Source organism: Rousettus aegyptiacus, unplaced genomic scaffold (genome assembly GCF_014176215.1).
Source record: "Rousettus aegyptiacus isolate mRouAeg1 unplaced genomic scaffold, mRouAeg1.p scaffold_m13_p_12, whole genome shotgun sequence".
Lineage (NCBI taxonomy): Eukaryota > Metazoa > Chordata > Mammalia > Chiroptera > Pteropodidae > Rousettus > Rousettus aegyptiacus.
Genome location: NW_023416287.1, coordinates 52,303,642 through 52,331,522, shown reverse-complemented (window position 1 = coordinate 52,331,522; position 27,881 = coordinate 52,303,642). Strand labels below are relative to the sequence as shown.

Below are 27,881 nucleotides of genomic sequence, written 5' to 3'. Positions count from 1 at the left end.
TTTACTTGACTCCAGATAAATAAGTGAGTTTATGATATGCCGGGTCCCTTATCTCAAGAACTAAATTCTTCATTCTATTTTAGAGAAAGCTTAAAAGATTAACAAATATTTTCTAGAATTCATTTCTTCAATTTCTGGTTGTAATGGCATCTTCCCAGTTTTATTATGATCCAAATTTCTACTGTAAATTTAAAATCATGTACATTTGATATAAAGATAATACAGCGACCACAGCCATTGAGATAAAGGACCTTAATAATTTCAAGGATAAAATTAGTCATTTATACTGCATTCTCTTGAAATTAGTTTTTCTTTAAAACCATATGAGAATGCCTTCAAACTGTGACCAAATATTGAACATACTGTTCTCTGTGGGGTTCTGATTTAATTTATGGCATATCTGAAAGTGGAAAGTTATTAAACATAAATTGGAAAAAAAAGAGAAAGCAGTAGCTTTGCTTAAGTATTTCTCAAATGGCTTCCGTTTGTTTTTCTTTCTCTTTTTTTGAAAGTGCAAATACAAGACATGATATTGATTACTAAATTTGTACCTTATTCCTCACTTACTTTTTCAAAACCAATTTATTGCTATATAATTAATTGCTAGATTTCCCTGACAGCATTAATCTAATGTTTACTGCCATTGTTAATTCTACTGGAAGAAACTTCTTTTAAAACTAAAATATAGTTGTATCCATCTACCCATCCACTCTAATGCATATGTAATGTCTAGTATATACCAAACTCTGTGTGAGTGTCCAGGAAATGAAACATAAGTACATATTCTCCAGTGGGTTATAATTTGATTTGTATTTTACTTACTTTTTGTTGCTATATCTTCAGCTCGGAATCCAGGAAAATATCTCAAAGCTATCAAAAGTGTTATATTAAAAAAAAAAAAAGGTTCCACAATCAATACTACAAAAGAATTAACAATTCGTATTTGAGCAAAATAATATATTGCACATTATTTTTGAAAACCAGTTGTAAAACTGACTGCGTAATATTTGGCCACCAGTACTAAAGCTGGACACCAGTGTCTAACCATGCTCTTGCTCTTATTTGAGCCAGATTTCAGCACAGGCTTCTACTGTCCCACAGCTGATTTTAAGGTGAAGGAAAGTGTCAGATAACACTTCCCAGAAACCAGCTCAATGGCACAGCCACTATAGGAGGACACACTTAACATAACTCTGCAAATAGAATTAAACCTGTGCCGAAGACGGTTACCTTCCTGTTTAAAGACACAAACTTTAATTTTCTGGAAATTGTTTTTGGACATACAGAAAACTGTTTCTCTACATTTTTCAGCCCCAAATGCTTTTTCACTCAAACATTTATTGAACATCTGCTACAGGCTAGGCATTTTGCTGAAGACATTGTACTACCTTCATGGAACCTAAACAATAGGATATAATGAGGGGAGGCTGGAAGAAAAATGGACAACTCTACACTTTACCTCCCTCCATCTAACACCACTATATTATAATGGTGTTATAATATATTTCCGTAAAACCTGGCATTATTTTTTTTTTCCTCTAGGGAATTTGATTGTACCAGTCTTTTCTCTCTAACATGATAGTAAATTCCTGGAGGGCAGGTACCCTAAATTATAAACACTTTTATGACATCTAACATACAATTGCCTAGTAGTTACACTGATCCAGCATTTTTCCTGCAAAATGGATAAGATTATATTCATTTCCCCATAAAAGCAATAGCTAAAGGAAGTTACAACACCCTGAACACTGTGGATCCTACATAAAAGTTCTCAGTAGAACGGGGTGCCTGTGTGATAGTTCTATTGGTTGTGTGACAATACAACTGAATTTCCATGTGTACACAAACTGCCAATCGTTTCAGGTCCTTCCATGACCCTAACTCCTGTCTCTACACGATTAATGCACGGATCCCTATGGCCTGATTTGAGGCCATTGTAAAAGCAGAAGATGTCCTCTACTTAAATATCTCTCCCCAAGTGATGTTGGTAAGGCATTTAAAGGTCCTCTCCTATTGAGTTAGGGTCCAGAAAGCCTCTTTTAAAATATAAATACTGGCTGCAATTGCTTCTGCTTTAGAATTCGTGTACTACTTTCTGCCCAAACTCTTGAACCAAGGGACAGATTTATTTATTTAAAAACCCCATCTTGTTCAAAAAGGATTTACAGAGAATAAAATATGTATCATATTAATAAAGAAGTAAAGAGTAGTGAGGAAGAATGCTGGGAATAGAGCCAGACTTCCTGTGTTTGTATCATCTCTCCACTGGTTCCACAAGTTACCTCCTATGTAACCTTGCACAATTTTGTATCTCAGTTTCCATATTTATAAAGTGGAGATAAAATATTACTATGTCATAGAGTTACTGTAAAAAATAAATGATAATACACATTACACACTTAGCAAACTACCATCTGCCTAGAACAAAACATTATCTCAGGAAATTCTAGATATTACTAAATTGTTGTTTTCCTCTTACGTATGCATAATCATTTCAATGTGATCCAAAATCATGTAAAACCAATAAAATGCGATTGGGTACCTTTGAGAATACCAAGTGGCAATAATCGGGGAAACATATTATAATGAAAGAGGAAACGTATTACGTTAAATTAGAAGTATATGAAATTAATTTGGTTAAGAGGTTTTGTTGAGATATTATGAGATTATTAATGTTGAAGGTATTATAGATTTTGAATTAGCAGAAATAGAATGCATTAATGTAGTGAATTTTGGAAATTATAGTTTGGTGCTATATGTAAAGGAGCAGGAAAACTAAGAAGGAAAAATTTCAAAGATTTTATAATCTTGTAAATATAAGAACAAGGTGAACCACAAACACAGTTGGAGATTAATTAACCAAATGGAGCAGAGAGACTGCTTTCCTATGCTACTGATATCATATCGAGCAAGCCACATGCAGAGGAAATGGAGAATAAATGGGGACAGAGCAACAAGCAGATGGGTTAGGTCCACCTTGAGTGAAGGTTGGAGGTGAAGTTGGGAAGGGAGTTATGCAATAAATAAAGGATGGAACCTCAAGGGACACCTGCGACCATACTGAACTTGTCAACTCCAGATCCTGAATCATGTAAATCTGCCAGTGTGAGTAAGACGGGTATGGGAATCCACAGTGCCTCGATCTTCTTCTGGCGCTTCGTTAATGCAATACTACAAAGAAGGAACCTAGGATTAGTAGAGCATATTCTTTTGAAACCTTTTGTTAAATTGGCATAGCTTCTGGCATTTTCACAGCTTGAAATTTAGATTGTGTCCCTTGCTGCCATCAAAGGTTAGAACCCATCTAAAACGATTAGGAGGGGTAGATGGGAATCAAGAGTGCCTATGTCTGTTCTGTTCAGCTTCAGATAGAAAAGCTATTTCCTGCAGTCATCCATTGTTTTAGGAAGTTATGAAGGAAATGTCGAGCTCTTAGTAGATTCTAAAATAAACTTGGTCACCTCACTGTATCCTTTCTGATCATTGATATGTAACCACCTAGAGTCCTTATGGCAATTGTAATACACAAAGTGGCCCCCTTACATCAATGTTCAGTGTCTCATTACAAAATAACTGTATAATACAAAAGTGATCTTTATCGTCAAACCTGAATTTAAACTGTGCAGATTGTGATCATGGAGGGAGATAGTTATTAAATCTCATTTAACTTCGGGCACTTACTGGGTCTTTACCAAAAGATGTTTCACTTCTCTGAGTTTACTTATCTATTTTTGGTAACAAGTTATCATAATAAAACTGCTCTTATTTAATCAGTGGAGGATGGAAGTGAGTACTAAGGATTCCATAATTTTACTACCTTATTAAAATAGGAAGTTGGTGTTATCATATCAGATCCCACTAAGACAGAAAACAAACTCTAACATGAGCCAATGAGCCTGTGTCATAGCGTTAGAATCATTAAATGTCATATAATAAGAATAGCCAAGGCACTTTCAACTAAGGGTCTAAAAGGGTTTTAAAAAGATTATATTGTGAAAATCTCAAAACAGCCCTAAGAGTTACAGGGTTATTACTTCTATAAATTTTGTAACATCATCTATTTAGGTCAATATATGAATTTATCCTGAGTCACTGTATATACATATATGTTAATAGATAGAGTTCCCATCTTACTATATTCTAGTCCAGGATGAGTTAAAACAGCATGATAAAAAGAATAACTATAAATAAGTTGAACTTCATTTAATTAATTCAAGATTATCATTAAATATTAATCAACACAAAGGTGTTACTGCTGAATATATCAACCATCACTCTGAATGTGTGAAAATATCATCTATCCTCTGACAAAAACATTATACATTTTCTTCATCTAAATGTGTTGTGTTTTGTTTTCTTAATCATTTTGTCTAAAGTGAGTATTTATAAAATGTCTTAATTTTGCATTCTTTTATAATATTATACATGTATTTCTTACGGGAAAATATTAGACCCAAAATCACAATAAAAATAACCTTTGAATGCAAACAGCTACTCACCAGATTGGAAAAACTAAGAAGACAGTGTTGGCAAGGATTTAGAACACTGAGGACTCTTACTTTATTTACCACTATGGGAGTCCAAATAGGCACAGCTGCTTTGCAAAATGGCTGGACATTGTCTTGAAAAGTGAGCACACTGCACATCCCAGCCTCTTTCACATACTTATCATGAGACATGCATACGAATGTAAGTGGCAGCCTGGTAAGTAATAGCAAAAATCAAACAAACAAAAACCACCATCAAACATACCAAATATACAAAAAGGAGAGGCTGAATGAATAAATTGCTGAACAGTCAAAGTGGAATTCGTACAACACTGAAAACATATTAACTGTCTGAGTGGATCTTCAAAAAATATTGTTAAATGAAAAATAAGCTACTTGCAAAAGAATACAAAGATTTTGCTGCCATTTTGATAAAGTTCAAAAGCAAGCAAAATTTTTAAAAATAATGTTTAAGTATAATGCATGTAATGTTAAAATAATAAAGAACAGAGAGAAAACAACAACAAAGTAAACATCTGCAGATTGGTTTATTGCAGGGAATAAGAGATACTGAAATTAAGTCAGCATTTTGTGGTTGTAATGAGGTTCTCTGAAGATCAACGTCATATATCAGGTATTTGTTGAATTGTTATGTTTCATATTGTAAATGGACATCGGAAAGTTAAAATATTTTTAAAATACATCACCTCAAACCCAAATATTTCCTTTAAGGGTGTGCATTTTTTACCTGAAAAGTAATATTCACTTTTCCCAAATTAAGAGTTTTGGTTTCCAGTCCTGTTACAGTCATTAATAATTTTGTGACCTTGGACATGTTACTTAATCTCTCTGGGGATCTTCTTTTCCCAACATGAAATACAAGTCTTAGGTAGCAATCCCTTAGGTCTTGTCTCAAGAATATTTTATAATTCTATGAATCTCCGAGCCTTCTATCTTAGAGAAAGTCCATTCTACCCAAATTCAGTTCTCAAAAATAAGCCCACAGGAAGTTAATCAAATGTACAAGTGTCTACTTGTGTCTTTTTAAACACTAAGTCATTTAAATATACCATACTGTTAATTTCCTCTCCTTTCTTGAGTTCTGGCACCCTAGGATTTAAATTTTTCAGCAGTCACAGAAGGTGGCTTCCCCTCTGGAAATTTAGCAGAGCCAGATGGATGTTTTTTCCTCATGAAGTTCAAGCTAATATTTAACTTTAAAATCAAAGTGACACATAGTATTATACAATGAAAATAATACCGGACTGTATATTAGAAGCCTATTACTAGTCATGGCTTCAATATTTACTAGTTGGTTAACTGTGGTTAAGTCATTTAATTTCCCTAGGCCTCAATATAGTCATCTGTAATAAGGTGCCAGCAATGGACAAAATCTCTCTGCAAACCAGTGTAGTATAATTTCTGCTCCGTTTAGTATAATTTTACCTAATTTAAGTTAGTTCTTGGGAACTATTTTTTTTTTTATTAAATAATCATCTGTTAATACAAAGTGTTCGAAAAGCTTGTTGAAATCAGTTACTAAAACCAAACATAAAAACCACTTAGTTCCTGCAAGAATATGTTGTTTTTGAAGAGGTTAAAGAGAAATGGGTACATACACTGATGGAGAAATACAAAAATTCCTAATTCTTTAGTTTATCTAATATTTGTGAATGTACTAGATACTGTTTGAGCCACTATAAATATGGCAGTCCATAAGGAACTTACAGTCCTGTCACAGCCAATTAAGTACCTATTCTGAAAGATGGCTGAAGGTGGAGGATACTCTTCATCACTTTGACCATTCATTTCATAATCTCACCACCAGAACCTTAAAGCACTTTACCTGTTAGAGATTTAGGGACATTAATCCCCATACAAATCTACTTAACTCTCATCTATTCTTTATTCAGTCATTTCCAGAATAAGCTATTATCAAAATCTGGATGGACTCTAAAAAGATAGTTCTGCTTAAACAAACAAACAAACAAAATTAGTGATTCTTTGTTGAATAATGAAAAAATCAAACTCTTCAGTTTATGTCCCAAAGCTTCTCTGTGATCTATATCTTGCCACACCTCCTATGTTCTAGCCATCATAAATTAATCACTGCTGTCTAAACATGTTTAGCCCTTTTGTTTATATACTCAGTCCTTGAACTTGATACTATCTATGAAACTTCCTCAAAGCCCAACTGAAAAGGTGTGTCTTTCATAAAGTCTTCTCCATCTTATTCTCTATTTTATTCATTAAAACCTGTTCTCACCTCCAAAGCATTAAGTTCCTACACAACAGCATTTTCCTCTACTGCTTTATATCACAGACACTGATCTATGTATATCTTTCCAACAGAAATGTTAAACCCTATTTGAATTTTTGACCCATAGAATCTTCAAGCATAATAAAGTGCTGTGTGATATCACTATTTTGTACTAACTGGTAAGTAACAAAATATAACTGATATACTAACTTTTCCTTTCTCTTGCTTTCTTTTTTGAGCTCTTTATTTTCTGAACTTTTTCCCTAAAGCTTCCTTCTCCGTGAATCTATCCAAATTACAAAAATAGTCAGCATGTCACTATCTTTCCTCTCCTCACATTGCTGGGCCTCCACCACCCAATTCACCCACCTTGGTTCCCATATACTTCTCATTTGTTCCAACAGTATCCTCTAGTATTCCCAACTCTCAACTTATCTGGGGAATGAATGTTTCTTCTGTTGGTCCTGCATGAATGTGGTCCTTCTCAACCAGATCAGCATGGTGGCAAAGGTTTACAATAGGTTGTAATAATATACATGAGATACTGGTGGAACCCAGAGGAAGTGGGAAGGGAAGCTGTGGAAGCCTTCCCACTATGTGGAACAATGTTTAGCAGTCTGCCATGCAGAAAAGGTAGTAAGGACATCCCAAGCAGTGGTAACAAACAGAGGCAAGATATTGAGAAAAACATGATAAAACACGGTGTTATATAGGAAATGACAAATAATGTGGCCTGAAGCATTAAAACTACATGATATAGAGAAATGCGAAGAGTTAAAGCTGGAAAGGTATACTTGACCAGGTCTGAAGAAACTTTAAATGCCACTCAACAAAGTTGAAACTTTACCTTTTAGGTCATGAGGACTAAATATCAATGATTTAATTTGGAAACTTAGCTAAATAAATGCATTGCAAAATGATTTACTTAATATAACTGCAGAAGATGATAGTTTGGAGGGAGCCAAAAGGGAACATGGAATGAGCAGAAAAGGCAGCTCCTGGATTAGCAGAAAAAAGATATATAGGGAAGCCACCGGGTAGGCTGGAGGTACCTGGCTTGTAAAAGAGAAGTTTATTTGAGAGAATAATAAGTAGGCAGTTAGAGAATAATAAAGGATAAAGGTAGGCAGTTAATCAGTAAAATTTATGAGTGGATGTAAGGAAGTAAAAATGGAGGATACCTCATTTTTCACTCACTTGAAAGCTGCCTCAGAAATTGCCTCAGGTTCTGGCTTGAACAAGTAGTTGTGTAACGTACATGAAACAGAAAATACAGTCACATAAAAATACTGGCATAAAATTCCAAATAATGGAAATGTATTATGGAAAAATGAAAAGAGACAGAATAGTAGTCAGGAAAGATAACTTTTATAATCCCAGAAAACAATATACAAGGTAAAAGAAAGGGAAAATTGAAGTAGGTAAGGTAAAATGGTAGCAAAAGAGGTAGCAGCATTCATTCATCTCTCAATCCCCACACCAAGGAAGAGAGGGCAGTGATGTAAAATTACCATGATTTAGCTGCATCTATAATTTAACTCTGGAAAGAGTTTTGGTATATTTGAATGCAATTGCTCCAGATGTTCTACAAACTCATAACTCTTTAATCACAGTAATAAAATCACTTGACAAAAGTATAATTCTGGAGAGATGAAAGCTGCCTAATGTCTCAATTCTTTCTTTCACTTCCCTCTCGCAACACATGAAATGATTAAACCACGTAGCACCCAAAGTAGGGTCACAGCAGGTCACAGGAGGTGGGACCAGAAAAGTTGAGGAAAGGCTATGAATGCATGAATTGCTGAGAGGGCTCCAGGGCTCAAAATCAAGTACATGTAAGGTCAGATACCATGAATTAGATGAGTTAGGTGGTTAATAGCCAGTGCAATGCATGAAAGGTGGCCAGAATGATCAAAAAGAAGCTAAAAATATGCAAGAAGATTTTGGTAGCACAGGGAAGGTCAGAAGCTCAGAGAAACAGTTCTGGAAGTGGGTAGGGTGGAAAGTTCCCAGAGAAGTGGTCTGGAAGTACACAAACATGGCCACATGAAGAAGACTCTGATAATAATCACTTGTTTCAAGCAATTATCTTTCACAGCTTTTCCTCTACAACAAAAGCCAATTGCCAAGCACAATTGCCTGCGATCTGCAGGCAGAGACATAAATACCTGGCTGGAGGTAGAAATCTAAAGGCTAATGGTTCTGAAACTTAAGAACGCATCATAATCACCTGAAGAGCATGTTAAAACAGTGATTTCTGGGTCCCACTTCCAGAGTTTCTGATTCAATAAAGTTTGAATTGGGCCCTAGTATTTTCATTTCTTATAAGTTCCTATATAATGCAATGCTGCTGGTTCTGACACCAGACTTTGAGAATCACTGCTATGGGTCATCAGTTCTTATCCCTAGATGTGCCCTAGAATCATGTGACATAGAATCATGTGACATAGAATCATGTGACAAGCTTTGTAAATGCTCGTACCTAAACCCACTCTAAAGATGAAAATTTTGGTGGTCTAGGATGGGACATGAGATCACATAGTTTAAGTTCCCTGGATGATTCCAATGTCTAGACATGGCTGAGAATTGCTGATATGTATAGATGTAAAGGTAAATAACAACAAATTAGTTCTCTTTTGGATTCAACAAGGTATCTTTCTGAAGGGGAGCTGGTTTCTTTTTTTCTTTGAACCTATGGGGTCTAATAGTGGTTATATTCTACTAAAGCACTTTTCTCATAGCTCCACCTCAATCAAAGTCCTACTTATGCCAATCAAGGATTTAGGTAATAACATCAACAATTCATAACCCATAGAAGATTCACTTTATCTTTAGGAAACAAAGGAGAAATCTCTAACAATTGAAAGAAGTCTTTGGTTTTCTTCATCCCTGATGCCAGGATTTAGAAAAAAAAAATTCCGAAATAACAACAAAGCAGCCAAGAGAAAAATCCAATAAAGTTACTGAAGAATAACAGAACAAATGGGTAGGTTCATTTCTGAAATTTTATGAAGAATATCGGCTGGCTGAAATATTGACAATGATTTTTAATGCAACTTCAGAGATAGGAAGAATAATCAAGTACTTTGCAACATATAGCCAAGTGAGACACTTCGATGCATGGATAAGGTCTGATCTGTTTCACATTTTTCAGAATTACTTAATAATTGATCAATTAACAATAACTAACATATTATATTATGTTGGTATAATCTTGAATTTTTTTTTTTTTACCAATTTCTCTTTCCTATGTACTAAATATGCTTTTAAAAAGATTGATTTTTCACTAGGGCTAATTTCTGTCAACAAAATAATGAACTGTCCCCTTTGAAAAGAGAACTCAAGAGCTTCCACAGCTTCCTTTGGAAGATTTACATACCACCCCCTCAAGGAACTGCAGTAACTCATATACACTTATTACAACATATTGCCAAATTTTGCTTATATGCTGGACCCTTTGTGACCTGGCACCTTTGTGCCCCAGTATCAAACACAGTACATGACAAAGAAAGGATCAATAGATGTTTTCGAAGTACTAGACTGATATTATCACCTAATAGGTCCTATGTTATTTTAAATTTAGAAAATAGTTTTGACTATCATGTTTCAGTCCATGATCCTTAAAAATGTTCATAAGATTTACTTATTCATTTTTATTAGGATATATCTATAGTTGTGACTTGAAGCCTGACTCTGTGGATGGGTTGAAAATTTTCTGATTCTGGAAATTTTAAAAAATAATGTAAATTTTTCTGTGGGACTTTTTATCTAGCATGTGAAATAGAAAACTACAAATCCTTCTAAGACACTTTTTATTTCCAAGCTTTTCAACTCAAGGCAACTATTTAAAATTTCTCATGCTCCCCCACTCCCAACAAATGATCAGTCACTTACCCCCTAACCATATCTTATTCTCCCTTCATTTTTCTCTTCATCACTTTCATCAGTCACTTTAATTATGTATCTTATAGTCCCCCCAAGAAGCACAGTTTATCTTCAGCTTCTTTTGCTATAGTTACTACTTACCTAGTTTACATAAAACATATTCGATCTTCCTTCACAGACTTTCCAGTGTTTCAAAGTTTGATTGCTGATCCCTAGTTCATCATTAAATCCTACAATTCATCAAATCATTCAGTTTCAGTAGGGATTTCATATTTCACTGAAATCTCTGTGTAACACAATTCTCATCTGAATTACAGCTTACAGAGTATTAGTATTTTAAGGGAACCTCAAAACCACAATGTCATCCTGGTCACTTGACACATAGGTAAACAGAGACCCTGAGAGAAGTGCACACTACATGACCCTCAGAGTATTGTTGTCAGCAACATAAAGAAGAGATTTATATGAACTCCCTCAGATAAGTATGAACTGTCTAAAAAGGCTCAGGAAAGAATGACTGCATGCTTCTTTCCCATCTCTGATGTTCCTTTGACATCGCCGATCCCCAACATTTACCTGCTGAGTTCAGTAACCCTACTCAGTCCTACTACAATCCCCTGTAACACCTCATCATCCTGCTATTCTCAATGGACTGAATCCCATTCTGTCCTTCTTTCTCACTAGTCTGTGAGTTCACTGAAAGGGGGACGGATGATGACATTTCTATGGAGGAGGTTCCAAGTACTTATTAGGAACTGACATATTCATAGAATTCAGACTTAAAACCAAAGCTTTAAACACATCCTCAATTAAGAATGATTTAAACTTTTGTTCAAACATGGCTTGTTGTTATTATAATCAAGAATTTTAAATTGCTGAGTATTTTGTTACCTCACTTTCATTTTTTGGACAAATATTAAGAACCAACATTTGACAAATATTTTTAAGAAGCTCTATACTAAATAGGGTGCTGAGAAAGAGAATATCGAGACAGGTTGAACTATTTTACAAACAGTAGTCAAAAAGGGCATTAATGAGAAAAAATAAAAGTCATGTTAAAAGGATTGAGAGTACGAAGGAGGCAAAATTCCAGGCAGATAGAATAAAATATCTTAGAAAGTATTAGTTATCCTTACATCTTATACCTAAACATATATGACTATGTGATGTGAATTATTCGGTTTTAATTACAGAATTTCTAATAAAACATTTTGACTCACATATATTCTAACATTATTCATTTTAAGATCATTTCTAACATAAGTAAATTGAATTTGAATTTCAGTGTATGATACTTGTTGTTTGAAAAATGGCCAAGCTTTCGGCCATATTTCCTGTCTCCAACAGATTACTGCATTATTATTAGCATATTATGTTTACTAGGACTAGTCTAGAAATTTCACTAAGTTTATGTCCTACATCAATTAAACACTCAAATTTATTTTGGATCAGGAACGTAAAGTAATTCAGAACAAAGCAAAATCATTAGAAATAATCTTTACGGAAACACAGGAAAAAAGATTTAAGGCATTTCATTTACAAAATGTATCTGTTGTCTGTGACACAACAGGGACGGCGAGGGCTTTACAAAGGGCACTCACTATTCTATCTGTTTTATATGTGTCCACCTTCATTTCTCCTTCTGTTAATTTGCACAAGCCAAACATCCTGCACAAATATTTACTTAGCTGAGGCAAGGATGCTTATAGAGTGAACTAACCTTTTTCTTAATAAAGTTAAATATATACATATATATATATATATGCATTCTAGTATTTTATATTATTTTATAGGCCAGTTGAATAACCTTGATCATAAGGATACAACAATGTTGATTTACCTATGTCTATTTAAACAGATTGAAGTTTTTAATTCCCTCAGCTGAATTGCAAAGAATCCTGAGACAATGAGCACATTCTTTCAGAAATACATTAGGAGTCCAATCTAACATCTTCTTTTACCCTTGACATTAAAGCTCTTATCTGATCCTTGCAAAAAGCATGCCAGGTTTAACTTGTTCTTACTGCAGACTTTATCTGTGTTTATGTTTCTTTGTCTTTGAGGGATGTGTTCATTTATCCTTTCAAATAGATTGCTCAATGGGTAAAGCAGAGAGCTGAAGTTTCTCTTGTAGCCTTTCCTGGGAAGAAGAGACTGATTTTCTTCATAACAAGCAGATGGTCACACTCCCAGAGGCTTCCACAGAGACCTACTTCTGTCATACAAAACTTCTCTGACAAGTGGGAAGAGGCAGGTTGAATTTGGAAAGTAAGCCAAACACAACTTACGGATGTGCTTCTTGGTTCTTGATACCATCAGAATACCTACATTCTGAAAGAACCCTCTGAAGCACTATTAAAAGTCAAAGTCAAACTCAAAACAAAAGACCTATGGCGATTCCTTAATACAACAGACATTAGAGAACAAAGTAGCTTCAACCATCAAACTATAGGGTTATGACTTTAATAGAAGTAATTCTATCTATATTATTCTCCACCTAGGAGATATATGAAAACAGAAAGAAGAAATTAAAGAAAAATGAAGCAAGTGTCACTTCAAGAATTTCCAAATAGCCACGTTCTGTGCCAGCTAGGCTGTGAAATTAAATGATTTAAAACCAGAGGAGGGTGTATCTAGTGGCTAGAGACGCATTTCCGAGAGTAATCAGTTTTACAATACTGAAGCTTAGTAGATTTCTATTTCACTATACATTTCTTGGATGCCAACCAAATGCTAGGCACTGGATTAGGTCCCAGGGGAGTATAGAGTCTAGTAATAACAGACCTCTGTTCAATTACTAGTTCCATCCATGGTAGTTTTGTGGTTTGAAAATATATTCAGTAAGGGATGATATCATTTTCTACATAGGGCTTAGTGTATAGAAAGCATTCAATTAGATATATAATCACTATTATTATTACTAGAATTAATATAACTTTGTAAGAAACATGCCTTATTTTACAATTCATAATCTAGTGGGAGATTAAAAAAACACAAGTAGCTACAATGCAATATGGTAGATAGTATATCTGAGGAATATACAGACTGCTGTAAAATAGAAAGGATAAAAGAATTACACATCAGTGAAAGTAATCCCATACCTCTCCTAGAGCTTTGTCAAATTCTAAAGCTAGATAGAACATGTCAAGTGAAAGCCTAAATTTTAAAAAAATAAAATAAAGAAGCTTATTTCCTCCTATGCCAGAAATCTATCAAAGAACAACACTTCAATAGTCCTGCTCATCTGGTTCTATTTTTTTCATAACTGTTATTTATTTCTAACATTCTAAAAGATGTATTATGTTTATTATTAGTTGTCCATTTCCTGCCACTTTAATGTAAATTCCACAAGGGCATGCCTTTTGTCTTTTATTTCTGTTGTTGTTCAGGACTAAATTCTAAGCACCTAGAAGAGTGTCTGGCATATACCAGTTGTTCAATGAATTGTTTTTGGTGATGAATGCAAGCATAAATGAATAAATGAATTGGCGATTCCCACTGCTCAACAGTGGGCATCTTTAAAATCTGAAATGTGTAGAAAAATATAACTGGCAAAAATGACCTTAATACAAAGGAATACACTCCTAACTTATTGATATCTATCTTATAAATAACCTACCCACCTTGGTTCTCAATGCAGGACATAATACAGACAAATGAGCAATCTCAGACTTGCCTTCCTTCATTCGAATTCAAATAAAGAGCAGTAGTTTACATAAAGGTAGATATTTAATGATTATTAGTGTTCCTAAGTAAGATCTTTTGGCTCCCTCATTCCGCCACCAGGTTCTAGTCCTGGATCCAGGGTAACCATGCCTCAGGAATGACAGCTGCTGTTCCCTGAGTATTATTCAGCATCAGACCACTGGCAGAACCGGGAGGCTCCTAATTCTGTGGCAGAAGGGGTGAGGGATATTCCTAGTTACAATTTGGAATTTATTTATTTTCATAGATATAAGGTCCTGAATTTTAGATAGATATGGTTTTCATTAGAGTAGTATTATTTTCTTTGTAGAAAAAAAGTCAAAAAGACTTTATAAATTTAACTGTAGATGCAAGCCACCATGGGATAACACAATTTCTATGCGATAATTCTGTTTTGATGTCCAAAATTATTCAATTTATAAGCATACCTTTGATGTACAACTTAACCGTAAATTAGTATTGCCAATATTTAAATCATATTTGATGTAAATTTAACATTTTTCTTTGGAGTATCTCAAACCATTTTATATGTGCCAACATTTCTACCCAAAAGGAATTCCTGAAAGAATAAAGCCATGAGAAAAACTATTTTGTACTTAGTTTTATTGGGTTTTAAACCTACATCACAAGATACGAAATACTGTGTTACTACAGCAGATACAAAACCTATAAAACTCAAATAATCTGGATATAACTGCCCAGACATCTGTCCCTTAGTGAAAAACAAATGGAATTTTTCCACCTAATCAGTCAATAAAGTTCTCATTCTGTTTTTTATTGGTTTTCCTTTCTAAGAGAAAAAAAAAAAACTGTGAGCTGAAAAATAATTTATGAAAAATAAACTGTGACACACACCTCAGAGACAGAAGACAAGCCCCACAGAGCAGAAAAGGTGGATGCAATCAGCAGTCAGGTGTCCTCCACCTGTCAATGCACAGCTGACTCTGGGCTCACCATGATGGTTAGGGGATGTTCCTACATAAGGATCAAGCATAATTGCCTCTTTCTGGGTAGCCTCTGGACTTTTTCATATCCTATCCTGCCTTAATAAATATTTTGAAATTATTTTATATTATAACCTTAGATAGAATCTTTGTGATTATATAGTCCAAAAGATCATTAAGGTCTATGTTAGGTACTTGTGAAATAAATATGGATTCTGACCAGAGTAAATTAAAATTTACATTTTGAACATTGCTTTAGATGCATTAATTGTTTCACAATTAAATATTCTTTGGGGAGAAAGACATGACTTTGATTTCTTTCGCAGTCTCCTCAGAGCATATGGTAACATGTCAGACAGGGCTGGGCTGTAGGAGTTGTGGGCCCCTTTTCTTGTAAATACAGAACATGGAGCCTACAGGCAATACTGAAAGTTGTATCCTTCAAGAGTTCAAAGACTAAGGTGCTCAATAAATACTAACTATTATTAAAATTGCTGCCACTGTTATCACATAATAAAGAAAAATAAAATAAGATGTAGGAATTTTCAATAGGTAAAAAAATATTTCATGACTAGACAAATAATTTTTAAAAGTTTACTTGGTACTACTTTCATGTAAAATGATAGCTGGCAGATTAGTTCTTTCAGGTAAAATATAGTTAATAATAGCATTTACTTGTTGCCCACCATGAGCCCACCAATGAACTATATATACTTTATGTAGGTTGGCTCATTTAATCCTTTCAAGAACTCTGATATTTAAGTTTAATTATCCTACTTTTTCTGATGAGAAAACTGGGCCCTCAAAATTAATTAATTTGTCCAAAGTCATCTAGTTGGATGACTCAGGATAGTGGAATCAGGATAGTACAGGGTAGTAACATTTTCAGTGATATAGGGTCCTGAATTTTAGATAGATATGGCACATAGAAACAACTTCTAGTATCATGGGCTATACCAATCACCTTATAGCAGATAATGCCCTAATCAATACCTCAGATTTTATCATTCTATAAAATTCAGGTTTATTGTTTCACAAGTGGCTGATATCTGATTACGAAATGTCTAATATCATCTTAAAAATCAACAAAACCAATATAAAGCTCAATTTTTCTCACTACCAATTAGCTACTTATCCAAAACCTTTATATGTTTCAGTAATGTCATTATTTCCAAAGTCCTCACACTCCAAATTTCCGCTCAGCTTATGCCATCTCCAATAACTAATCATCAATCATCAAGAAAGCAGCTGCTACCCATTGGAAAAACCACTGTGATGGATACTGGGTTTAGGCCTAGAAGAAATACAAAAATACACAAGCCAATTCATCACATAAAGGCACTTAAAATCTAAGGAGTATTCACATAAAAGTATTTAAAATGTAAACCATAAAGTAAATTATCCAGAAAAATGCAACTGGAATTCAGAGGTGAGTTTACCCAGAGCTACAGTAGTCATAAATGTTTCATGTGAGAGGTAAGATTTGACTGGGCCTTGAAGGAGAGAGAGGGCTTTGAAATAACTATTTTAAAAGAAATCCTTGTTCATGGTAAAACATTCAAACTGTATAGAAGGACATAAGGGGGGCGGGGGAGGGAATCCCTGACTCCTTTTGTCCTAGCCCCAGGAGAATCTGCTGTTAGCAATTTAAATAGACAAGAATTCAAATACACAAAGAGAAAAGAAACAAAGAGAAAAGGGCCAGAATAAAGCAGTGCTGACAATCAGGAACAGCCACAGTAGAGTAGAGGTTTGATGTAAGAGACTAATTACAAAATGAACCTGAGCAACAGAGGGAGCCCCTGCGCCTTCATGCATATATCTCAATCTCTCTCATTCAATCTCTCTCTCTCTCTCTCTCTCTCTCTCTCTCTCTCTCTCTCTCTCTCTCTCTCTCTCTCTCTCTCTCACACTCACACACACACACACACACACACACACACCCTGAACCTGAACACCAACCAAGGTCCAGGTATGTGCTTGGATATGCGGGATGCAGGGAGTAAAATGGATGTGATTGCTGCCCTCATGCTCTCAAGGACAAAGTTTGAGGTCTCACAATGACTTTGGCAGTTCTTTAGAAAAGTAAATCTAGATGCACGTTTAATTATAAGAAGACACTGGAGACAAGAAGTTCCACTAAGAGTCTTCTGTGTATTTCAAGCACAAAATGATGAAGACTGGAAGTAGAGTGGCTACAGAAGAATTCATAGTGTATAACTACTTCTTATTCTAACTTAATGTGGAAGGAATTAAGACCAAGAGAATTTATGTGTTTTGCTCAAATTTGGAGGGTGATTAAAAGGCTTTGTAAAATAACCATCGACAAGAAAGTCTCAAAGAACTAAATGTGAAAATAAAATTTTAATAGTTTAATAGGTATGAAAAGATGATACCTTTATCACTTCAGAATTGGAAAAGATTTCTTAAACAAGATATTTTATACCATGGAGAAGAATCAAAAATGTATCTTTTATAATATATGTCTATTACAGCTCAATAATAAAGAAATAAATAAGAAAAAAATACATCCATTTTTAAATTTTAAAAATAATCTTTTTACCCAAAGACATCATAAAAATGAAAAGATAAGCCACTGGGTAGAAGATCATTGAAACACGTATTACAGAAAACTCTGGTATCCAGAATATATAAATAGCTCTGACAAAAAGTTTGTTTAAAGCAGTAGAAAAGTAGACAGCATGTATAAATAAGCATTCCACAGAAACTCAAATATTAATCAAGAGAGGAAAAATGGTCACTATACCTAGCAGTCAGGGAATAACACATTAAAACTACAAGGAGATATCATTTCACATCCATAAAATTGGCACACAAAAAAATGTATCACTAAGTGTTGGCAAGGATATAGAACAAAAGGAGCTCTTATAGATTGTTGTTAAGAATATAAATAGGCACAACCCTTTTCAGTAATTTGGCATTATCTGCTAAATGTTAACGTACAAAGCTTACCCTCCTATAATTCCACTCCTAAGAAGATACCCTAAGGAAAGGACTCTCCTTGTTAGCACAAAGAGAGGTACACATGAATGTTCATAGCAGCCCTGCTGGGAAACACCCTGAGCCTCCGTCAACAGAAGATTGAGACATTAATCACCACATATTATTCAATGGAACACTATATAGCAGTAAAAATGAATAAATAAAATATACGTACATGAACAAAATACTAATCAATTAAAGTGAGGTGAAGAAGACTACAAAGAACATGTTACTATATAGAGTTTAAAAACAGCAAAAAGCAAAATGAGACTATATTGTTTAGGTACATATATACATACAGCAAAGTATAAGGAAATGCATGGGAATGGAACATACGAAATTCAGCATTCAGGATAAGTATCCCTGAAAGGAGTTATGTTTGGAGAGAGAGTACACAGGGAATATTAACAGTATGTGCAATCACTTATTTTATAATCTGTGGGGTAGGTACATAAGTGTACAATATTATTTAGTTTTTTGGTGATACTGAGATATTTCACAATAATTTTTAATTAATAATAAAAATTGAAAAATAGTTTGTGACACAGATATAGGATAAAAGAGAAAAGAAAAAGTCAAATATTACTTAAAATTTTTTCAAAATATTTCATGTCTTATTTTCTCCCAACCTTACCTCCCTAGACCTGGTTCTCATCATTTATGCCTTAAATAGTGCAATGACCTCCTAATGCTTCTCTCTGTCCCAACCTAGTAATAGACTAGTGATCTACTCCCATTGTTCCAAGAGGCCACTTCTTCAGGTCACTTTCTATTCAAAATCCTTCAATGCTCTTATCCATTCTATATATTCTTGTATAGTCATCACTAAAACTCTCCATAATGTATCTTCATCCTTCTCAAATTCATTTCCAGGTCTAAATAAAATGCACTAGAGGAGTAGAGCATTACTGAACCAGGAATATGCCAGGTTGGTTAGCATCTCCGTGTCTTTGTAAACAGTGTTTGGCCTTATCTTAAAACCCAAGTCCAGTTTAAGATCTTCCTCTCTAGGAAGCATTTCACAATAATGCCATTCTTTCCTGAGCTATGCTCCTCTGTAAAAGCTCAAGAAAAGTATGATTGTTCCCAGGCTTTTGAAAACTTAAGTTTTATTTTGTAACACATTCTAATAAATTACCTCTCAGATTACATTGTGATCTTATCCTTTGTATTAGATTTTAAGCTGTCCATGGATTTGAACGGTGTTTTGCAATTCTGTATTCTCCATCCTGATGACTACACTGGAGATATTATATATTTTTTTGTTTGCTGATACTTAGAAAGGCTATATACATGCCAAATATCTAACATCTATCATCTAGATCCCTTAGGAGTCTTAAAGCAGAATGTTATAAATTGTCAATTAAAGAAAGGCAGATCTAGAGAAATTATTACACATTATACTTTGTAAAAACATGGGCTATGTCCATGTTGAGTCTTACTTTTTCTCCTAGATCATTTAAGGCTCAACAGTGGATCTCGCATAGAAAACAGAGTGCCAAGTGGCAGGTTAACATATCTATGAAGTTGACTTACTTCACCATATCACTCAAATATCTCAGGAGCTTAGAATAGTATAGAATGTACTACGCCTGGCCAGAATCTTGTATAAAAATCATAAAAATACCTAGAATGCTATGATTCCATATAATTTTAAATGGTAGGTTCCAATATCCCCTATGAGTGAGAGCCACCTCAAATAGGTTCTATACAGATCAACCTCAAGCAAGAAAGTCGGTTGTAAACATTTTTCTGTATTCTACTACATTTGTCTCTCATCCCTGTGATCTTTTACTCCTCAATGAATAGTTTGTAATCCTTCCATATGCAAATCCTATTCTAGCTACTATCTCTGTTATTTCTTGAGTTTATGGTCTCATGGAGGTAGACAGGAACATAAACGAAAAGTGAAATTCAAAACAAAACCAAGATCTAAATATGTATCAAATTCAGTAGAGGTACGGGAAGGAATGCTAAATCCTATGGAATAAAGGGTGAGAAAAGAGCTTGTGCTAAGCCTTGAAAGGCAGGGTTAAATTCAATATACAGGCAAGTGGGGTGGTTAAGCTATTATTATGTTTATTTTGAGTAAGAAAGAGAAGAAAAGGGAAAGAACAAGAGTCTTTTGTGTTTTGTTTTAATATTTATTTTTATTTCAGCCCTGTGTCTACTGGGTATTATCAGAGTATTCTTAAGACCAAAGAATGTAGATTTGAGACTACAAAGATTGCCATGCAAAAACCATGTAATACTACCCTCAGCATTACGGTCCTTACAGAGTCGAACCACTCACTCATTTGTTCATTTATTGATTCACTCAACCAGTGTTTACTGACCATTTATTAAGTGCCAGGTACTGTGCTAGGCATCAGTGATATCTGGTGAACACATTATATTTAGTTCTTGATGTCATGGAATGCACAATTCGATGGAGAAGACAGTCAATTGAATAGTATAGAATGTACTACATTTGGATAATCACCAAAGTCAACTCATCATTTACTATGAAAGGATAATGAAAAAAAAGTATAAAGCAAATAAAACTTCATTCAACTGACGAGCATTACTAAGTGACTTTTCAGCTGAGGTTCAGAAAAGAGGAAACGATGTAAGAAAAAAGTTTTCCAAGCAGAGCAGGGGAAAGACATCTTATACAGCTGCATAGAAGCTATAGAGTCAAGTGAGTCTCATCTGAATTGCTTGAGCTAGGGCTCACACAATAAACTTCTAAATGTGTTACTGCTCCAAGGTTCCCCTGCTGCCTCTTCTGAGCTCTAAATGGAAAATTACATCTCTGAAAGAATGAAAAAATTCCTTTGCCTTCTAGGTTAATGTCCAGGAATAGAGCTTCGAAGGTAGTGACTGTGCTTTGTCTTTTTGCTAGAGTAGTATGATGATGGATCGTATCAAAGAATAGTTGTTTGAGAAAGTCTGAGATGAGATCAAAACTGAGGTATGTGTTTTATAAAGAAATCTCAGTGATATCTAGCAGGGAAATTTCTCATCCAGAAATAGACTTCAAACTGCATTTCCACTGAAACTGAAACCAAGACAGAAAGGGTCTCCTAGGAAAGGTTATAATCACAAGGTTAGAGTGAGAGTTAATGCCTGTCCTATCATATACTCATAACCATTCTCCAGTAGTAGCATTACAAGGCAAGTTACTCTAGCAGATGTTTTAAATTAGCTAAAACCATGTCATGGAGAAAAACAGCAGAACTGGAAATGTGCTTGGAGAGAGAGACCTTCCCACAAGCTGCCTGAGGGAGCCACTTAAATGTCCCTGAACCCTCCTGGTGCAGACAGGGATGTATAAACTAGGGAGATAAGCAAGTCCCAGCACAAATCATCCTCTCCTATCATCCTGCTTATCCATGGCTTCAGCAAGACCTCTGCTGAATACTAAGAAAATCTGGCAGGGTTGGGCAGTTAATATACTGTCAAATCACACTCTTCATGCTTGCTTTTCTCTTGTTTCTTACAAATCTGATAAGAAAACATTGAGAAGAGTCATAAAAGTTGTCAATGACAAGAGAGGAGCAAACTATGATAAGTGAATATGAAAACAAACAGTTTACTTTGGGGCAATTACCAGGAGGATGGTGGGTTTGCATCTTTAGAGCAGATTCAGAACATTCATATCTAGTTCACAACAACCCCAAATGGGGTAATCATAACCCAACTATGTTAGTTCTCATCTACCCAAAAAAGGCTCAAGAATCTGGGCCAAATATCTGTGGCTATACATACAGAAGGCTTCCCGAGTGTGAGCTGGTCTTTTGAAGTGGAATGTTACTTGTTACCCAGTAATCATCAACTCCTACAGAAAGGAGAACATAACACCAACCAGGAGAAATCTTAAGTCAATAAAGGCAGAGAAAAATTTCTAAAAAAAAAAAAAAAAGAAGAAAGAAAGAAAAAAAGAAAGAAAAGAAAAGGAAAAGAAAACCTCTACTATCTCAACTAGTACACCAGTTGTCTGGTCCCTACCATGTCCTAGAGTGAAGGATGTAAAATTGATCTGTCAGCACATCTCATATGCAATAACAACCTCTGCACAATCTGAGTAAGGAAGAAAAGACCTCAAAGGAAAGTCATTAGCCTTTTTAACTTTTTAACCCCATCCCATTTTTCCTGTTCCCAACCACATGTTTCGCTCTGCACGTTTGTGTATTGCAGAGTTACAAAAAAAGTAGCACATATATATTGTTAATATGAATATATAATATATAATATAATAATAAATATGTGTTACATAAATATTATATGTTAACACGTTAATATTATATATTAATATATTATATATAACATTTATGTTGTATATATTTTTTGCATAAGCCAAATAGGTGTTAGAAGAAAAGGAGCTGCTGGTACCTGGTATCTTCTAAAAGGAGTTGTCGGTGGATGTTTTAACAAATTAAAGTGAATGGCTGAAGATTAGCTCTAAATCCTCCTTTGTAGTAGAAAAATGTTTGAGCATACTGGGAACAACAACTTTGGCAATTTTTGATAGACCACACCATCTAGAGAAAATCACCTCTATAAAGCTAAAAGAGGACTCAGGCTGAAAATTACCATGTTAAAAAAAAATACTTTGGGGGCCATTAAAATTATTCCTTTTTTTAAAAAAAGAATTTCAAATCCTTAGGATCTTCTAGAAATAAAAGAGACAGCCCAAGCAATGAAGTACTTTTGAACCTCCAAGCGTCTCAACAGCACAAAAATTTTTAGAATGCTGGAAAAAGGCCTTCTTGTGATTGTGTTTCTTTAAAATAAAAATGTACAAAGAGAACAACATACCACAGACATAAGGCATAGACTGTTAGTGTGGGAGGTGAGGATTGGAAAAAGCATTTTAGATTTTTCAGAAGCCCTTTCAGTCTTCCTGATTTAATGGCGTTCCTTTAGCAGGAGAAAATAATTACCAAAGGAAAAGAGAAAAGAAAGAAAAGAATTTACGAATACATCATTTTCTTAAATTAAGCAAGAAGAGGCAAGTGTGGTTTCTATAGAGATGATATCTTCATAAAAGTCTTCCAACTGAATACTTCCTAAGAAGAAACAAATCCTTCTGCATGGAGCAGATTTCCTCTGATAAAGGGCAGAACAATTTGTGGGAATGACCAAGAAGACACTGCAATGTGAATTAGAGTCTGTCTTAGAAACGTCCCTATACACATGTACACGAAGATAGCATTTTACTATTTTTTGCTGCATTTGAAATAGAAAATAAAAATCAGAATGCTGAATTCTTTGTTTAGAGAAGAAGTTGCTATTCAAAGCATGTGGCATATGTCTCAACTAAGTTGTAGCTGAAACTACTACTATGCTACACATATCTCTAAATGAGTAGTTGGTAAAACTTCGGTTCCCCTCTGCCCCGTTTTAATATTATATTTCAAAAAATCAGTTTAGGTGGCTATATGGGATAAAGGCACACATACTTAATCAAGTTAAATCAACGTAGATGTAATCTGTATTTCCAAGTGTGATTCAATAGGATACTTGAGCTTAGAAGAATTTAAAAGAAGAACAGCACTTAGTTTTAGGCAATTTCCCTGTATGGGCTCCATAATATTTTGAGAGAAAGGTCTTGATTTTAATAATCACTGATATGTTTTATCGAGGTTTTTGTTCAGGCAGGGCAAAGTTTATATTGAAGGTGAAATTAAAGATGTTAAACCATAAAAATTTCCCATAAGGAAAACTGATATACTCAGTATTCCCCCTACCAAAACACAATTGTTTCTGTGTGATTCGAAGAGCTGTCAGAAAATTATCTTGTAATTTTTTAAAAGAATCTGTTACCTAGTACGGTTTGGCAAGATTTATATGGCCTATAATTTTTTTAGATAAAATATTTTATTTGGTAAACTAATCTTAGAATAGAAATATATAGAAAAATGGAGAAATTTAAATTTTAAAAAATATGCTGTATTTGCAAATGCACTCAATTTTTTTCTCTTATAAAGTAATACTTCTCTTAAATGAGTTAATTTTTTTAAAAGTCATAGAATTTTAGATTTGGAACTAGGACTATTTCAAGGAGTGACTTCCCTATAGCAACTTTAAACTGAACTAATATGTCATAAGGAAATTAATAACAAGATAATTGACACCAGATTTCTACGAGCTTCCCTATTTCATGACAGAATATGAATTTTCTTAAGCAAGTGTAGCTTTTATAACCTAAACATTTAAATTTCATGTATTTTGCATAGACATATTCAAATTTTATTTATGGATCTGAATTTCCTTTTTAAAATTTTAAGCAAAGAAAACTTAATCCTTTGACATTAGATAAATTAGGGTATTTATAACATATCTTGCCTCCATGTCATTTTCATTCAAGTTAGGATGAGATCTATTGCTATATAAGCAAAATTAGGCCAGTGAAAGTTGTTTCCTGTGACTGAAATTCTGCTATAAATAACAGTCAAAAGACAGTCAGCTCCGTCTTGGTAAAAATAATTTAGAAGGTGTTCGCATTCAGTCCAAAAATCGCTTTCTTAGTTCTAAACATCCCTCATCCCAGGATCTGACTGCAATGCAACTCAGATTGCTCCATTAGCACTTTACAAAACCATTCGTGAAGACTCTCAAAGCTAAAGAAAGATCTGTCTTTAATTGTTACTTTTATTATATGTCTCTCATCTTGTAATTCCATAACTTCACGTGTTATGCCGCGGAGACAGAGAGCATCGATCTCTCACGCACTAGAGCCAGGCTCACTGTGTCAGGAGTGTACAGTCTCGCCTGAGTCCACAAAAGAAATAACATCTTACTCGCTGGTTTCCCTGTCCCAGCTGTCTCGCCACCTCAGTCCCTTCTCTGCACGCCCTCCGCTTCTCAAACAAAAAAAATTCCTCAGCGTTACTGGCCAGGAGGGATGCTAGCCCGGGAGCCGAGCAAGGGCTGGAACGACGCTCAGGCATCAACACTCTGTCTTGGGCAACGGAGCGGCGGGCTGCCCCTTCCCACGGCCTCCCAGAGCCACCCGGCCAAGCAGAGACATCTCGTCTTGCGCAAAAAGCGCAGCAGCCCGAGTCCTGAATGCAGGGTCTTCATCCCCGCGCGGCCCTCGGAAGGTCCCTCCCGCAGCTGCAGCCGACCCTCAATGAAAGTGCAATTTGTTATCCCTCCCAGCCCAGAGGAGAGGTCTCTGTTTGGTCTCGGCTCCAGTCCCTCTCATTCAAGTCGCTGAATACCGGGTCTCATCGCTTGCCATGCGATTCGCCAGGAATTGGCCTCGGCCGCGGGCAGGGACAACTCTACAGTGACCTCCCCCTTAGACCCCGTTCTCTGTGTGTGTCTCTCTCTCTTGCTGTATCTCCGTTTCTCCCTGTGCCTGTCTCTCTTTGTGCCTGTTTCTCTGGCTTTTTCTCTTACGAAGTGCGCGCGCGCGCGCGCACACACACACACACACACACGGAGGAGGCTTTCTCCACAACCAATGCCAAAATGTCACCTAAAAAACAAGTGCAACAACTTGCTTTGGAAACGACCCAGGAGTGGGTCGAGACACCCGCTGCATTGGTCAGCCCCCTTCCTCTCCTGCAAGGTGCATCCGCGGTTGGGGGTGGGAGGAAGTATGAATTTGGCCGATGGAGATGACTGGGACTGGTTGGTGTTCTCATCTCCTCCTTCCAGGACCCTGTCGCAATTAGAAATCTATCCCCTCCTAAGGCCCCAGGGAAGAGCGATGAGGACTGCAAGCCTGGAAAGGGGCGCGTCGGCCCGGGGGTTCCCGGGATCCTAAAGGCGCCGCGTCCCCGAGTGCGCCCCAGGCGGCGGAAGGCGAGAGTGAAGGGGTCCCGCAGGAGGGCGGCCAGGAGCCTAGCCTATAGTTCCTCCACTGTCAAGAGAAGCCGCGACCGCGCGGCGGCCAAGAACCACCTAGCGCGCCGCGACAGCGGCGGTGGCAGCGGCCCGGACTCCAGTGGTCACTGCCACGCGCGCAAGCCCCAGCCCTGCGGCGCAGCCTGGCGTTACCTTGCCGCTACCCCGCAGTCCGACCCTCCGTCTCTGGGTCCGTCCGTCGGTCCCACCAGCCTCGGCGGGAGGATGAAAGGGGCGTCCTCGTTGTCGGGACAGATTCTCAGTGGGGTGAGGAGAAGGACTAAGGAGAGGAGCCGAGGCGGCTGCGGCCGCTCTCGCCGCTGCTGCTACTGATTCGCCGGGGCCGAAGGTGTCGAAGAGGCCGTGTCCTGGGGATTGCGGCGCCCGGAGCGCTGCGCTCCCCTCTGGCGAGGAGACTGAGAGCCCGGACGCGGCCGGCTGGGGCGGCGAAGCTGGGCTGGTCACCCGCCCCTGGGTGCATGTTAATACGGTGGAGAGGAGGAGTCCCGCGCTTCCTCCGCCCAACCACCGGAGCCGGCGGGTGGGCGGCGGCCGCGGCCGGGAGCCAGCCTCTCTCACCCGCCCCAGCTACTACGGCGCAGCCACTAGCCCTGGCCCCAGCCCAGGCACGTGCGCCGAGGCCGCGGGGAGGCGCCGGCGTCCCCTGGAGCGTGCTCCTGGCCTGCGGGTTCTGCTCGCAAGAGCTCTCACACCGGACGGAAGGGAAAGCCCTACACTCCAGGTAAGGAACCCAGAGGCGGCGACCCGTTAGTGGGCGTGCCCCATCCGTTCCCTTGCGTAGCGTCTCGGGAGAATTAAAGCTTCCCCTCGCCTCTTGACAGGCGTTGTTCCCAACCTTGCCTTTTTAAGGGAGGGCATTAGGAGCTCATAGTACTTTCTGTTACAGGAGATCATGTTGATGAGCAGAGGGTTTGCTGTCTTCTCTTCATTCTCAGGGTCCAAATAGCATTTTTGAAGAAGTAATCGCCACAGAGGAGACAGAGTAGTGAAGAGTCCGGTCTCACAAGGACTAACGTTCAAATTAGGTGCCATTACTGTCAACCAGTTATTCCTCAGAGCCTCAGTTTCCCCATCTGTGCAATGACAAATCTTGGAAGGATGTGTGGATTAAATGACACAATTTAATCCATCAGTTCCTCTTGCTGTTAGCCTAAAGGTAATCAGAAAAAAATGAATCTCTTTTTCTCTTGTCCTCTGACCTTTGTAAACTCACCACACTCCCTCCAAGGGTATCTGGAAGCCAGGCTCCTTCACATAGGCTGGGGTCTTCACCTCTAAGTACTCCAAAAATAGGAAGAATCCATGTGGCTTTAAAGTAATAACAGAGATATATGGTGTGAATAGGTGAACTGAGATGTGGATTAAAGAAAAGAACTCAATCAAGTATTCATTGAACTTCTCTACCCACCCAAATACTAAATGTTCTGGATGATATAGTTAAAATAATCATGGTTAATTAACCACTGTCTTCCTGTTTCCCTCCACTCAAAAAAAGAATGGTCATCTTCATGGAGAATGTCCTTTGTGCTACAGCTCCTAGAGAGAACACCATGCCAAAGAGTATATAATCTTCTTTATGTAATTGTACCCATAAAGTTATAGCATAAGATTTAGCATCTGCTTTGTGTGATATCTAATTATAAATATTAATAGAATATGCTTTTTAAAGAAAACAGTTCTAAAAATGTAGGGAGGTGAAAAACAGTTTCCATAAAAATATGACTCAGATAAATAATC

General features: G+C 36.6%; 1 protein-coding gene across 12 annotated transcripts in view; it reads right to left on the bottom strand.

The window, feature by feature from the left end:
* The window catches only part of DLGAP1 (DLG associated protein 1), a 782,830-nt gene extending 756,301 nt beyond the window's left edge, over positions 1-26,529 (bottom strand). For 11 of the 12 annotated variants that reach the window (XM_036229039.1, XM_036229053.1, XM_036229052.1 and 8 more), the window contains exon 1: positions 26,277-26,529. The gene's annotated coding sequence lies outside the window, so the exon portion shown is untranslated. Of the gene's footprint in view, positions 1-822; positions 17,714-26,276 lie in introns of those variants that run through there. The other variant, XM_036229045.1, reaches the window with a different exon arrangement.
* Positions 26,530-27,881: the final 1,352 nt, after the last annotated feature.